Here is a 15,935-nt window from a genome sequence, read left to right on the forward strand (position 1 = left end):
CATACATATTATGGGGAAAGAATATACACTATCAAACCATTAATACTGCCCACTCTAAGAAGAGATGGGGAGCCTTTCGTGTTTTTACTTCTCATACTTCTGTATTGTTTTATTTTCTTACACTGTATTCTCTTGTAATTTTTAAAAATTAAAGGTAAAGAAAAAACCCACTCATTTAGGCATACTAGAAGGAAACAAGGAGAAAAAGAAACCAAAAAATTAGATGCAGTAATTGCCTCCAAATTGGAGAAACTAAACTGGGCCTTACACCACCCAAACCTCATCAGACCAAATCCCAATTGCATAGCAATATGGCAATAGCAATACCTTACCGAGCAGGTTAGTAGGGAGAGGAGTGGGGAATTAGTCTGTTTTGTTTACAATGTGGAACAGTGCCTAGCCCATACTCTATAAAAAATTACTGAATGTGGACTAAATGGAGAAGAACTCAGGATATAAACAGAAAGGCGATTTTATTTGATTTAAGCCGTTGAGATTAGGAGACTGAACTGTGGCCACATATTAATACTCCTGAGTGCAGGTAACAGTGGGCTGTAATTACCATATCAAGTGCTTACCTACCTGCAACCACTCCTAAATTGGTTTTACATATTCACTCATCAGATATTAAAGCCCCTAGAATCAGCCCTTGCCTTAAAGGGCTTCAATCAAGCTGTACAAGTAGACCTATAAATCCAGTGGAAGAAAATTCTGCTGGTTAGCAGAAATAGCCCTGGAGAGATGTAATCCTGGTTCCAACTTCACTTGCCATCACCAACTGTGTGACCTTCATTGGCCTCTCACCTTGCTGAATGTAAATAGTGGGGCTTGAGCTAGATGCTGTCTCAAATATATTAGGTTGTCGGAAAAGTCATGACGTATTTTTTTCTATGTTTTTCGTTGCAAAAATGCGTCATGACTTTTCCGACAACCCAATATAATGTTGATAAGCTCCTGAGAATTGGTGCTCACAAATCTAGGAGCCCTGGACCCTAGTTTGAGACACCCCCTAATAAATGTCACTCTCAGGTCCCTACAGCTGAAAACTGCTGATTCTAAACATACTGAACCTTGTCCTTGGAGTATCACCAGTGTACTAAAAAGAGCAAGTCCCCGTTACTCAAGGTTTCAAAGCTTAGCCCATCCAAATGAACGCTGATTGCAAGTTAACGAGTTTCCCCAAAGATTCATGGGAGCCCTGTACAGGAGTTATGTATCGCAAGGATTAAGAGCTCGGTCTTTAGACTTAGGTCTGGCTCCAATCCCAATTTCACCACTCACCAACCGGATGAACTTGAAAAAGTTACTGAAGCTTTCTCAGCCTCAGTTTCCTCTTACATAAAATGGGCACAATAATAGCACCTACTTCATTCACATTCCATGCATGGGAAGCCCTTAACACAATGCCAGCAGCAGGGTAGGTGTTGTAGCAATGGTCGCTCTTCTTAATGAGTAAGGGAGGATAAAGAGACAATGATTATAGTGATAGGATGACAGAATGAAATTCGAGGTTCCTCAAAGCAAGGGTGATTTTGAAAGCATTCTCTCAAGAACTGTAGTTACTATTTCCTCCAGGGCTTGGGGTCCAGGGGAGGACAGGATGCCTGTGAAGGCATCAATGGAGTGCTTAGCTTCCCTAGGCTCACTTCTCTGATTATGTTGTAGTTCTCTCTTGTACCCATCTGGATGCACAGCACCCCTTGAATCCACTCCCCTGAATTGATGTGTTGCAACACTGAATCAAAATCAATACCGTTCCTGTTACAAAGTCCCATCTGCCTAAGACAGTCTCAGGCCCTCCCAAACCCCAAACCAAAGACTGACTGTGACGCAAGGTCACTCAGGAATAAAAAATAAATTAAAAAATCTACTTCCCAATAGTTTTATATCTTTGAGGTCCTGGGCTGAGAACAGAAAGTGTGCAAAGGTGTTATGACCAAGTCATCAGCTATAAGCTCTGGGAGGGAGCCCCAGAGCCTGACTCATCCCTGAGTATTGCAGGGGCCCCACCCACCCATGCATCTGCCCTCACAACTTTCACATTGCATCTAACTTACCCTGCGAAGAAAAGGGTATACTGGGACCCAGGCCAGCTGGGGGAGTTTGTAAAGACAAGATCTTTTTGCTGTATGTTTGTTTTAATTTTCCCAAGCAGCTCAGATCTAACATGAAAAGTGCAATAAACTGAGCGTATCAGTGTTCACTGAAAATATCACTTCACAAGTGAAAGTATATCCAAACAGCCAGTTGTAGTTTGAGAGGCTCTCCCTTCTCAAAAATGCAGCTGTCACCAAAAATACATTTGAAATCTCTCTCTCTCTCTCTCTCTCTCTCTCTCTCTCTCTCTCTCTCTCTCTCTCTCTCTCCTACTTTGAGACACCCCTTCTCCTTCTTCTAGCTCTCCCTCTGTCTTGCAATTTAGCTTTAATTGCCCTGTCAGCTCTAAAGGCTGCTAATTGACGCCTTTTATTCTGCTTTAAAATTCCCGAGGAAGAAAGGAGCTCGCCAGGCCCCCAGAGCTGCGAGATTCGGCCGATTTGGCACGGCTGTCTCCCTGCGAATTGAAGCTGGGTGCTGGAGCGCTGGGGGCAGGCGTGGGGGAGTCGCGGAGGCGGGGAGGGGGCTGGGCAGGGGTTGGAGCGTCTATTTTTAGTGAGGGTTTTATAGAGTGGATCCCTGTGGCTTGGCTCCACACTGAAATATTGTCCTCGTCTCAATGACATAAACACAGGGCAACTTGGAGATCTTGGCGCCAGCCCTGGCCGGAGTCTGTGAATGGGCCGAACGGTGGGACCGGTTGGGAGCGAGAACCCTACTGTAATTACAAATAAATCCGTCCCCGCCCCAACCCCCACCACTGGCTCCCCTGGCTCACTTAATACCGCAAAAAGCCTCCGCTTTTGTGTGAATAAGATGAACTGAGCTTACTGAAAGATCTACCAAGAGGCAGCTAATGGAATAATGACTTGGGTAAGCTTAGGTTAAAAAGAAGGGGCATTCGAGAATTAATTAAACAGCCAGCATCATCCGTGAAAACCCAGGCAAAATATGGAAGGCTTCTTCAGGCTCCTGGAGGAAATCCAGTCTGTTGCTTCTCTCCGAGAGCAGCAAGCATTCGGACCTGGCCTGGTACGCACAGAAAATGGAACTGATAAATTGGAACCAATTCGCACAAGGTCTCCATAAGATTCTTTGGAATGCCCCAGGCCAGGCTGGATGAAGCTGTCGCCCTGGACTGACTGCCTCAGACATGGAGCCACACTTTCCAAAGCATATTTAAATATAGCCTTGCTTCCCTCCAAATGTAATCCCAACCCTCATTTTTATCCTTGGAAGCTTGGTCAGAGGGGGAGTGCCGGGTGAGATGGGATTTTCACAACCCCCCAACCCCCATTCCCACAACCCTGTAAATAAATAAAAGATTACACCAAATTCCATTTGAAGTTGTCAGTCCCGGAATGGAACTTTTATCCCATTATGAATTTCATGGGTGAGACCGTTCAGACTTTGAATGTGGCTGACACCTCCATTGAAAGGCCCTAATTGCAGTTGTAGGAATTGACTACAGACACCACACTGTACACACCATCGCATTCCAATGAAGAAAGAGCATCCTATGAGAGCAGCCCCGGGCCTCCCTTCAAGTCCCTGGGACTGTCAAGGTTTCACTTAAACTTTAAACCAAAGTTGCCCTATCGAAGGGCCAGGTGCTAATTTGGGATTCTGAGGTCGGCAGATTGGCCTTGGCTGACAGGGCTGTTACTATACCCAGGGGGCTGGCTGCAGTCACGGTTCAGCCTCAGAGACGACCAGGAAGGGAGTTTTTCAATCCATGTGGACCCTTGAAGGACTGCTTTTATTTTCAGATGAACTTCCTCCCAGTCCGAAAGCATCCAGTGCTTGCTAAGCGACAGAAGAAAGGATGGAGAGGTTTGCTTTGCACAGAGCCACTGGCCCACCTGAGTCAAGAAAGCCGCCAGCTGAGAGTCACCAGGGGCAGAGCGCTTCTCACTTCACTCTGTGTCTGACGTCCACTGATGGTGACCACGCCGAGCAGAGATGGCACATGAGGAGGGCTGTGTGTAAAACTGTTCTATCCCTCCCTCGCTGGACACCAAAGATTTCTTTTTACTGTTGTAAAATATGCAGAAGGTAAAAATGACCATTTTAATCATTTGCAAATGTACAGTTCAGTGGCATTAAGTACATTTCCATTGTTGTGCCACCGTCACCACCATCTGTCTCCAGAGCTTTTTCAGCTTCCCAAACTGGAACTCTGTACCCATTAAACATTAACTCCTCATTCCCCCTCCATCTCCCCGCTGGCAACCGACATTCTACTTCCTGTCTCTATGAATTTGATTACTTTATGTACCTCATTTAAGTGGAATCATGCAATATTTGTCCATTTGTGATTGGCTTCTTTCAATTAGCATAGTGTTCTCAAGGTTCATCCATGTCGTAACATATGCCTGAATTTCCTTCCTTTTTAAGGCTGAATAATATTCCATTAAATGTGTGTATCCAGCACATTTTGCTTATCCATTCATCTGTTGATGAACACTTGCATTGTTTCCACCTTCTGACTATTGTGAATAATGCTGCTGTGAATGAACATCTGCTCAAGTCTCTGCTTTCAGCTCTTTTGGGTATATACCCAGAGATGAGATTGCTAGATCGTATGGTAATTCTATTTTTAATTTTTGAAGGAACTACCATACTGTTTTGTACAGCAGCTGCATTATTTTACATTCCCACCAGCATTGCATAAGGGTTCCAATTTCTCCATATTCTTAGTGTTTATAATTCCTACTCATTATAAGCTTTACCACGTATATTTTCATCTATTAATAATTTATACTACTGTTTTGCAAGTCACATTGAATCCTACTTTTGTGTCTCTTCCCTCCACCACCTTCTATATTTGTAAGTTGTATAAGGAACACCAGAAGCAGAGTCCCAGATGAAATAAAAAGAAGCCGTCAAGAATAGACCACAAGCTTTGAGGTTAGGCAGAGAGTTAAACCACAGCTATGCCACTTTCTACTTGGGTGACCTTGGTCAAGTCACTTGGCCTCCCTGAGTTTTGAAGTCCTTGCTTATAAGCTGAGATGTTTTGAGGACTAAGTGAGATAACAAATGTAATGCACTGTACTAGTCACACAGCAAGAACTCAGTAATTGGTAGGAAGGGGGAGGAAGAGGAGAAAGAGGTTAATGTCAATTTTCCTATTGAGTTCTTGCCTCTACCCAGGTGTCACTCACTCCTAATACCCACTGACTACTCTTGCCCACATCTTCACATTGCCACGAGATAGGACACAACATGTGCCTCAGTACTATACGATAAGAAATGTGGCCCCATTTACCCTTTCCTAAAATGTTGATTTAAGTAATGGGGAGTGAGGGTCCGCCTTATGCCCTCCGCCCCCCTGCCCAGAGGGCAGTGGAAACTGGAAGAAAGCGAAGCAGGAGGGAGGGAAGCCTGAACTGTTCTGCCAAGTCACCCTACTTGGGGGAGAACATTCAGCTCAGGCCTTGAGCCTGGCTACAGAAACTGTAATCCAATACCTTAATCCATTTCTTCTTCAAAGCGTTGCCCTTCATGCCAGGTGGACAGAACCCCAGTGATGTCGAGCTGCCCCTGAGAAGCTCTTGCAGCGGGCTGCGTCATTCCGGCTGGGAAAAGAACACCCAGAGGGGCAGCTTTGACCTGGTTATCTGGACAATTGTGGCTGCAGAATGACAGCTTAGAGGACCTAAAGGATGTTTGGGGAGCTGCACACCTAGTTGGTGTTGACAGTGGACCTAGCCATTGATTCAGTCCCCCCCCCCCGGGGAGTGCTGACTGCGCCAGATGGTGTGCAAGGCTCTTTGGCTACGCAAAGGGGAACTGGACACCAAGAGAAGCCTCGTCTTCAGAAAGATTAGTGCTCTTCAGTCCTATTGGAAACAGCGTCTGACTCCACCTCTCCAGGAAGACAGCAGGGGCTGGGAGCAGTAGGGTAAAAGGGAGAGAAAAGGGTTCCAACAAGGACTGGGTCCTGGGGTCTTGGGGATGGGGGGTGTGGGGACTCCACCATCTTTCTTTCCAAGGGCCTGAGCTGAGTTTAGCCTGACATGTCACAGCAGCTATGCCTCCCCAGAATGAGCTGAGATCATTCAACTACTCCCCGACCCCCACCCCAAGGTGCAGCTTCCTGGGATAGATGCAACCACTCCTCACCCCCTCCCCTGCCCTGGCTTGCTTCTGCTGCCAAAGACAGTGGAGTTCAAGATACTGAGCAACCAATTTGCGAGGATTCAGGCTACTGAGGGTGTTGGTACCACAAGCAGGCCGTGTCCAGTTCAGCATGGGCAGGTCATTACTGTATACCCGTTTAAATTGTAAAGCATCTATTTCAGTCAAATTGGTCTTTTTACTTTCCAGATACCTAAGAGGGATCTGGTTTCTACGAAAAGATCAAACACTCTATGCTATTACCGTTTGGATTTGCTGCGTTAACTAAGAAATGGGCATCATTTTCACCATCATGATTTCCCTTCCGCCCACTACCAGGATCCATTATGGTCCCCAAAAGTGGTTAAACAATCTCAGGAATTTATTCCTTCATGAGGCATCTACTATACACCAAACACAAGGGTAGGCACTGGGAATACAGAGATGACCGCCCATAAAGAGCTTGCTGTCTAGCAGTCAAGACAGACAACCGCCTAGGATGCAAGCTGCTCATCTGTAAACTAGAGGCAAGTATAGAATGTTTCTCAGGGATGGAGCAATGAAGTCCACCCAGAGGGAATCAAGAATGGAAGAGGCGATATTTAAGCAGAATCTAGAAGGTTGCAAATGATTTCGCGAAAGGGAGAAAGCGAGTACACAGAACATATAAAAATCAGGACTGCAGGCTGTGTGTAGGGACCTCCCAGGAGTTCTAGACATGCTAAATATAAGGTGAACAGCAGTGTGGAAAGAGGTGACAGGGAAAGGTATATTGTGGTCAGATTGGAAAAGGCATCCAATGTCAGAATTTCATCTTGAGAGTCACCGGGAGAATCCTTAGAGGTGTTTGAACAATTGTAAATAATTCCCTGTCTGTATATGAGTTTATTTAAGCCTGTTTCTCTTTCAGGAATACTAAGAGTTTGGGAGAGATGAGAGAGGCACTTGAGTGCACTTCAGCAGGAAGCCATCTTGCCTTGGGCAGGCCAGTACTATCTGCAAGCCCTCTTTCTCAGTGGAGAAATCAGAGAAATGTTTATGAGAGGTGAGCTCCTCGCTTAGGACCCTAAAAGCTACAGGATGAAGAACTGCTATCGGGGACAAGTGAGACCTCACCAAATATCATCCTGCCACCAATCGCTGGGCCCTGTCATCCCTAAAAGAGGACAAGTGCCCCAAGGCTTCCCTGGCTGTCAAAATATTTAGAAGAAGCATATTGGAATCACACGTGGAACAATAGGACTACCTCAGAAGTGAACATTCATACTGTTGAAGAAGGCTGAGCCATAAACATTTAGTCTCCGATGTAGCTGCTTATCCTCTTGGGCCAAGGCTTGAAAGGAAGGCAGAGTTCTATAAAATGTGATCTGCCAGGATTTTCTTACCCCCGTGGCATGATAATTATGGTGCCTCTTACTACATTTAAAGGCTCATCTGTGGTGACTCAAATCCTCGAGGAGGTGAGGGAGGCAGCTTTGCATTTTTCTCAATGTCTTTTGCTGAACTGCCACAGTAATTCACTTTTGAAACAATGCGAAGTGAAAATGAGGCTGGAACCACAACCTTGCCTCATTACCGGCCTGTCCCCTCCCTGCCACCACCTCCAGGCATTTCAAGGGCCCTTCTCCCAGCATTTTAGGGATTATCTTTGCGAGTTTAATCAAGCTTTACATTAACTAGTTAAAGTGGTTAAGCCTTTGTGTGAGGAACGAAACACTTGTCTGAAATTGTAGTGTGCTGGATTCATTCTGGGGAGAGGAAGGAGACCGAGGAGCCCAAACATTGGACTCTAACCTTATCCCTTCCCTCAACCATGGGTGGAAACAATATTTTTCTAATATATATGTACACAAATAATTTATAATACTATTTTTTTCTAAAAGCCTATACATAAGGAATCATACCTTAGAAAAATCCTGTGTTGAACTCATGGCTGGTGAAGAACTAGCCACTGTTTTATTTACTTTTATTTGTATTTTAACTAATACATTTACTTAATTTACTATGCCAGAGAAAAGACTGGAAAATTGTTGTGGTAAGTAGAGGATGCCTGATGGGCTAGAGAGAAGGTAGGAACCCCTGTTATTTCTATTTTTATTTGTTTTTCATTTATTTCATACGGGATCAACATCCTTCACTTATTGTGAACATTACCTTTTTTTCTTTATAGAAGCTGATGCATTTTGTTTCATCTGTGGAACCCCTTTTAGAAATTTAAGGAGGTTGTTTATAGAACTTTGAAGCCTGTCTTTCATTTTTCCATAGGTATGTTTTGTGAATTACTGTAATGAAATGCCGTGATTTTTTTTGTTTCTTAATTGAGGGCATTTTTTAATGAAGCTGGGTTAAAGGCCCTATGTGAAACCTTAGATATAAGAAAAATAAAAACAGTTGGGGGTTTCAGAGACATTGTTTGTCTTGAAAGTGATGTGAAGAAGCTTGATCAAAAGCCTTGTTTTACTACAGTCACGCTCCATCATGGAGGGTGGGACCGTGGGCCCGGTGGGGGAGGGGAAGATGAACCCTCTCCCTGACTTGACCAGGTTGCCAAAAGTAAGTCTCCCTAGCCTGCTGGTTCTGAAGACATCTGACATAAATCAAATACGGATTTGGACCAAGAGAATAGTAATACACCAAAGAAGATTAGTGCCTTAGGAAGCCCTCTGGGCCCACAGCTGTGAGCTAAGAAGCCTTGCCCTGCCTCCTGAGATGATCCTTGGGTCAAAGAATATGGCCTTGGGAAGTTGGCTCCCTGTCTGGGCCTCAATTTCCCTATCTATAAAATGGGGAGATAGTTGTCCTCATTTCAGAAGCTCCACATGTATGATGTAGATAAGATCATGTTTGTAAGGCAGGTGGTAGATTACCAGCATGTGTTGAATTTGCATTCTTGTTTCTAAGACTGGAAACTGGGAGAGAAAGTCCTTTTTGTACTCCTTTGGGGACTCGGTCCTCCAAGCCCTTAACTTAGGTGACTTGTTTCCATGACCCAGCCCCCCATCCCAAACTCATTCCAGACTGCAGAGTTTTGATCAAGTGTGAGATTGGTTCTTGGTGCCTTTTAGTTTTGTGTCTCAGACCAGTGGTGGATTTTGACAAGAGTGTCACTTTATCGTGAAGGAAATCGGATTTCTCTGTAGATGCCTGAGACAGGAGATGAAAGTGTCATGAAACAGTGTCTGTCACATGCTTGTATGCGGGTGCACACACGCACCCCTCTGCACACAAAAGCCCCTCCAACAAGCTTCTCTCTCGCTTTACCATCGTACAGGAGCGCTGAACCATTTAACTAAACCTGAAACAAAGATGACCTAAGAATATGCTTGGTCCTGCCCTGCAACCTGATGCTGGCTTTAAAGCTCTTTCTCAACACATATGACTTGAAACACCATTTCCAGCTTTACTAATGACTGATAGTTACTTTGGGTCAGGTTATTTTTTCTGAATTCCCAGATTTTCATCTTTTATGGATTTTCCCTTAAATACAGCAATGATGGCACTCGTCGTGTTGTTGTTTTTTTAAAGCAGATTTATATAAAGCGATTGTAAAGTAAAAAAGTGAGTTTCTCTCCCCTGCTCCCCCCATACACTTATCCCATTCTTTAGGGATGTTACAATGAATAATTTATAAACATATTTTTAGGAATTTTTCCATGCCCATAAAATAATCCCCACATAGAGATTAAAAACAAGGAATCTAGGACTAAGGAGCCTAGATTTCAATCAGAATCAAGTTTGTTTTGTTTTTTTAATAGGGGCTGTCGTAAAATATTTAGGACCTACGACCGCCATATTAATATGGTTTCCAAGGTTTCTTTCAAGTATTGTGAAACTCAAGTCTAAATTCAAATTCTATTTCAAGCTGCTTAAAACCCTTGATGCCCCACCATACAAGGCCCCTGGTCTTCCAGCCTCTAGTCCCCAAGCCCCAACACAGCCACATTGTCTCCAGTATTTGGATTATGTAGCCGGTCCCCTCCACGGCTGAAAATATGATCCAGCCAATGCACCCACCTCACCCCGCTAGCCTGTGACTTCTTATTGGTCTTTCAGAACCCAACTTGGACATCGAATTTCCTGGGGTGCTTTCTTGCATCCCCCATCCTTTCCCAATATTCCTATGCCTCATCATGGCAATTGACGTCCTGAATTGTAATATTTATTTTCCCTTTTCCCCCCAGTAACCTTTGAGTCCCTCAAGGGAAGGGACTGCGTCTATTCCTTGGCAAGCAGAGGATCTGGAATCAGGGCACATGCCTGGTGAATAGATGGATGAGTGAGACTGATGGATGACAGTAGGCGGTCACAATGAATCATGTCCAAGGCTGCGCTGATAGTTGGATAGGGAGGAGACAGATTTAGGAGCTAAGAAAAAAATTCAAAGATGGGAGAATGTGGCATTCGGTGGGTGCAGTAGCTGGAACCTGTTAATCACCCCAACCACTTGAAATAGGGGTTGTTTTCCACTTTATTTTTCACTCCATTGAGCTCCTATCTCCTTGTTATCGTGAGTCTTTGAGAGGATAAGGGAGACTAGACCATATTATCTCAATAAACATCTATCCGAGGCAGCAGGATGAGAGGATGTGGGGGCAGTGTGAGCCTCAGTTGAGATGGGTGCTTGTGCTGTTGGGGGCAGGGTGGGAGAGGTTATGTGTAAATTCCTCTTGGCAGGTATCTAAGGGGGATTGCCTCTAGAAACCTTTATAGCCCAGGTGACAAAGGGGGGGGGGTGGGCAGAAGGGCAACAGTGTGTGTGTTTGGGGGGGAGTATAGGGAGTGTGTGTATGTGTACTCTGGTGTGTTTGAATTTACTATTCCTGTCTGTTGCGGTGGAAGGAAGGTACGCGGGTCAACAAATGCAAACAAATGCATCAGTATCTGTATAAGTGGGTGCTTATGTGAATCCCTAAGGGTGAGTGGGGGGAGGTGGGAAGTAGGCCTTAGGGCATCTAGAGTTTACATTTCTATTCATTTGGTGACAGTTGTCTTTTCACAGAACAACCCCTCCATCATTTGGGAGAACACTTCTGCACGCTAGCAATACTGTAGCTGCGTCATTCCATTCAGTTTCCTTTTGAGACATTGGGTCACATAGTCCACAACTCTAAACCAAATTTTGTTTGGTTAAGTTTATTTAGAGAGTGTGTGTGTGTGTGTGTGTGTGTGTGAGAGAGAGAGAGAGAGAGAGAGAGAGAGAGAGAGAGGCTGCAAATAAAGATTTCCTTTCCAGAGGAAAACCTTGAGTGCATCCCAGCCCCAGACCCCAGCGGAGGAAACATCACGTGGGACTGAGAGCGGAGGGCAAAGCGCAGCGGCAGCCGCGGCCGCAGCGGCAGCGTGTGTAAGCTCTGAAAGGGCAGACGCTTGCCATGCTGGCGTCGCCCCACCCACCCCCAGGCCCCCCACATCAGGGCAGGCTAAACATGAGGAGGCTTCTGTCTCCAGGGCGGGAAGAGAGGCGCCCTCGTTAAAACTCAGATAAACAGTTTATCAGGAGATGAATGAGCCACCAGGCTCCAGAGTTGTCCCCCCTTCCCCAGCATGGAGCCTGGTGGGGAGGGGGCCGCAGGCAGGGAGGGAGACAGACTGGGGAAGGGAAGAGGCTGGGGGAGCTGGAACCAACGCAGCTCCTCCTTTGGCCTTTAGTTTTGTCTCTATTCCTGGAAATGCATTTCACATTTATTTACTGATTTTCTCTCCCCAGCCCAAGATTTAAAGTTATCTCCCTCCCCTTCGCCCTTCTTTCTCTCCTCCTATCCCCATCCCAAACAATGCCTGTGTTAATTAGAACTTCACTGTTCTAACTAGAATCCTGTCACCAACTGGACACAAAATAATTAGGATGTATTGTGAAGCTGAACTGGCCTCTAGCCTGGCTGTGAGTCCTGGCCCAGCCAAGGTTCCCCCGGCCCTCAGCAGGCCGTGCGGAGTCCATCACCCTCTGGCCTTGGGAGCTACCTTCGCTCTCCCATTCTTCCACCAGGTAGGAGAGGAAAGCGACAAGCTTCATGGCTGACTTTCTTCACTTTGCTAAGTTGGGTCAAGTCCAAAAATTCCATTTTGGGTCGCACTAAGAAAAATTCCACCAAATTCAACATTTATGGGACCAGAGAGACAGTCAGAATCAGGTGGTTGATTTTCATATGCCTGGGATGATGTCGGGCCTGAAAGATAGCTGCTGTCATGTCTTCTCTATTATGGTGCCTCATGGTCCCCTGACCTCTCAGTGTCAAGGGAGCCCCAGAGAGGTAAAGTGACTCACCCAAGGTCACATAGCTGGTAGGTCGCAGGTGTTCCAACATCAGGCCCCATGTCCTTTGCACATCACCCACAGCTGCCTCAGGTTTCTGTTTCCAGGGCCAAATAAGCAAGAAGCTTGTTGAATTATTCTTAGAATTGTTCTTAGGATCAGCTGGAAAGAAGAAAAGATGCATAAAAGCACCGTCACATTCCTCTTGCCTTGACCTGGAGTTGCCGAAGCAGTTGAGAGGAGTGCTTCAATTTCCCTTGCGCAGACCATTTTACAGGGACCGAAATCTCGGGCTGCAGATAGCCCAGAATGGACCTACACTTGTCTCGTTCACTGGACTCTTCCTACACAGGCTGCCGCCAGGGCCGAAGTCCCTGGCCAATCTCCACTAAAGTCCAAACACTCCCCACAGCGAGGGCCTGATAGAAAGCTGAACCTATAGCCACACTTCCCTTGGCTCATCTCCCATCCCACAGCTTCTTTGGAAGAAATACAACCCTCTTTGTACTGCTTGTCAAGCTCTCTCTTCAATAGAGCTTCAGAAGCATTGAGATGGGTCCACTGTGGAGGCCCCCCAAAATTCCAGTTCCCTGCCCCCAAAAGTCCCAATGGCCAGCAGCGATGGGAAGTAGCTGAGTTGCACATGAGGAGTGGGCAGAAAGCAGGCCCGAAGGTGTTGGAGTTGATTTCAATAGTATCCCTGTCCCTTCAAGCCTCTCTGGCTCAAATCTGAGGTGGTTGGTCAATTGAGAGCAGTGGGGTTTCCTGAAGAACTAACATTTGTTGAAAGGCTACTGCTGGCTGTATACTCTGCCCTGGGTGCTGTACCAAGCTACACATTCCTTACCTCCTTTATATAGCATAGTTCTGAGAGGTGTGTGTTACCCACATTTTCCAGGTGAGGAAATGGAAGTTTGGAGTGACGATGCCCAGGTGAAGGAGGTAACCCAACTGGTGAGTGGGAGGGCCATAATTGCATCCAAGATCCACCTGGTCCAGAGGCGTCTGTGTGTCGAGTTTCTCTGTTTCTGGCGTTTCCTCCTCCATTTCCCACACCCCAAGATCTTTTGGTTATCCTCAATGCGGTGTGCTCCCCCTCTTCAGGCAGACTCAAATTGTATGTTTCAAATCTCCTGCTCTCCCTACTCAGATAAATATATCCTTTTCTTCATCCAGCCCAAGTGAAGTGAAGCTCCACCATTAGTATTAGCATTAGGATTAGGATTAATATTAGTGTCGGTATTTATTAGTATTAGTACTGCTTAGTCTCCGCTGACAGCATCCCCAGATTCACTTAGTACCTAAGTGTATGGGCGTAGAGTGGGGGACTGACTGCAGGTTCCCCAAATGGGCCATTTCAGAACCCACAGTGAAGAAGGGTTAAGTGTGGTTTGAAAATAGTATAGCTTGTATTGTAATTGTTTTGACTTTTTTTTGGGGGGGGGTCATCATAATGTATTATAGCATTCCAAACAACATTCAAAACATAGCATGAAACTAATATTTCTCAAAAGTGGCCACGGATTTTTAAAGGTTCTGAAATACTGGTCTACCGTGTCATGGGAACTTATAGATTTCTTTCCCCCATGCTCTTTTAATGTGTTTTTTATATGCCTATCAGAGTCCCCTTAACTGGACTACGAAAGTCTTGGAAGGTGGCAATTGACGGTGAGCTCTTTCTCCTTTGTGGTTTTCCCCGTGGTCTTCACCCAGTTGATACTCTACAAACAGGTCACCCAATCCATTGTCTAATGGTTTGTTTTTCATTCCCGAGGGAACATTTTTTGCTCTTCAGTCAAATCTACCCAGCCTAAACAAAGGGCAGAAGGATCTGGGTTGGTTTTCAAACAAAAATAGGTGATTTGAAGGAGAGAAAAAGAGATTGATGGAATAGAGAGCAGCACAATAAAATGTCACTAATTGGAACCTACCATCTCAGGAGGGCTGGGCTAGAATTTACCCTTTGAACTCTTTACTGAAAAATTATTTTCTTAGTTAATCCACAGCAGTGACAAAATTGCTCTGGAACATTTAATCTTCCTAAGAAAATAAACTAGTGCCAAACCCCTTAAAGCACATCAAAAATAAAGGAGTATTGTTTTAAGAGCCTACTATGTGCCTGGTTGCAGCTACACATTATTTCAGAATCCACTCAATTCAAAGCAAGATTTCCTTTAAGGCAGTACCTTGATAGTTTAATTCTAGATATTGTCTAGACTTGGAAGTTTACAAAAATGTTTTCAGCTGAAACTGGCCAAACTTCCAAGTGTTGAGGTTTTGCAGAAAGACTGTATGGTGAAACAATGTCTTTCCTTCCATAGACAGATGATAAACTTAGGGGGAAGATGGGGGGCAGCACAGGTTGAAAGGAAAAAACAGGTCTTTGGGGAAAGAAAGTGGAGTGATTTAGGCTGTCACAATGAGACCTAACTTCACTCCATGGAATGCTGGTGAATACTTGAGTCATCCACTCCAAGTTTCTTTTCCAGCTTTTTCCAGAATCCAATCACATCCACTACAAAGGAAACTGAGCTTGAGTTTTGGAGCTTAGATTCAGTTCTTCATCCAAGGGAAAATTAACAAGAAGTGTCATTTCAATATCCATGTCCTATCAGAGAGAAACTGCTCCTGGAAGAGAAAACATCATGCAGGTTTATTTAGAATCACAGACAGGAAGGACTAGAATAGTAATGTAGTTTTGTCACTAATGCAGCAAGTGAGGTATATAATGCCACAAAATTAATTTGTCCAAAGTTAACATAGTTTTATTCAGGGCAAAGCCCACCCAGGATTCGGGTCAGTTCATCGTTTAATTTTCTGGTCCACAACTCTTACCCAGTGAAGCCGATTTAGTTGAGGCAGAAGGAATACTACTATTCTCGTGACTTCTGAGGGATTGGGGGACGAATCTCAGTTTATACTGAGGGCCTGGAGAGATTCGAGAGGACAGCGGAACCAGAATGGACTCGTCAGCGCACGGGCGTACACACACACACACACACACACACACACACACACACACACACACACACCCCCCACACACACGGACACAGACACGGACACGCACGGACACGCACACACACGGACACAGAAGCAGAAACTGAGCTGATCAGAGTGGACAGCAGACAAACCCACCTCGCAGGGCCGCCCCCGCCAGCGCCAGGTGCAGGACTTGCCGCGGGCCAGAAGAGGGCGCGCCGCCCCCAGGGAGACGAGCGGCGGCCGCGCGGAGCCCAGCGGAATAGCAGAGCCGCAGGCGAGCGGGACGCGCCCCTGCGGCTCCACCACTCAGGGTGCAGGACCCGGCCAAGGAAGAAGAGGAGGGTGAGGAGCGGACCCCTCTCGTGGGCCCGGGTAACAGACGGGCAGCAGTGCTTCCTAGGAATTACATCACGCTGCGCAACGCTGAGACTCCCGGACTCCCCAGCGCAAAGTGTGTGTGTGTGTGTGTGTGTGTGTGTGT

This window comes from Hipposideros armiger, unplaced genomic scaffold, assembly GCF_001890085.2.
Source record: "Hipposideros armiger isolate ML-2016 unplaced genomic scaffold, ASM189008v1 scaffold_29, whole genome shotgun sequence".
Lineage (NCBI taxonomy): Eukaryota > Metazoa > Chordata > Mammalia > Chiroptera > Hipposideridae > Hipposideros > Hipposideros armiger.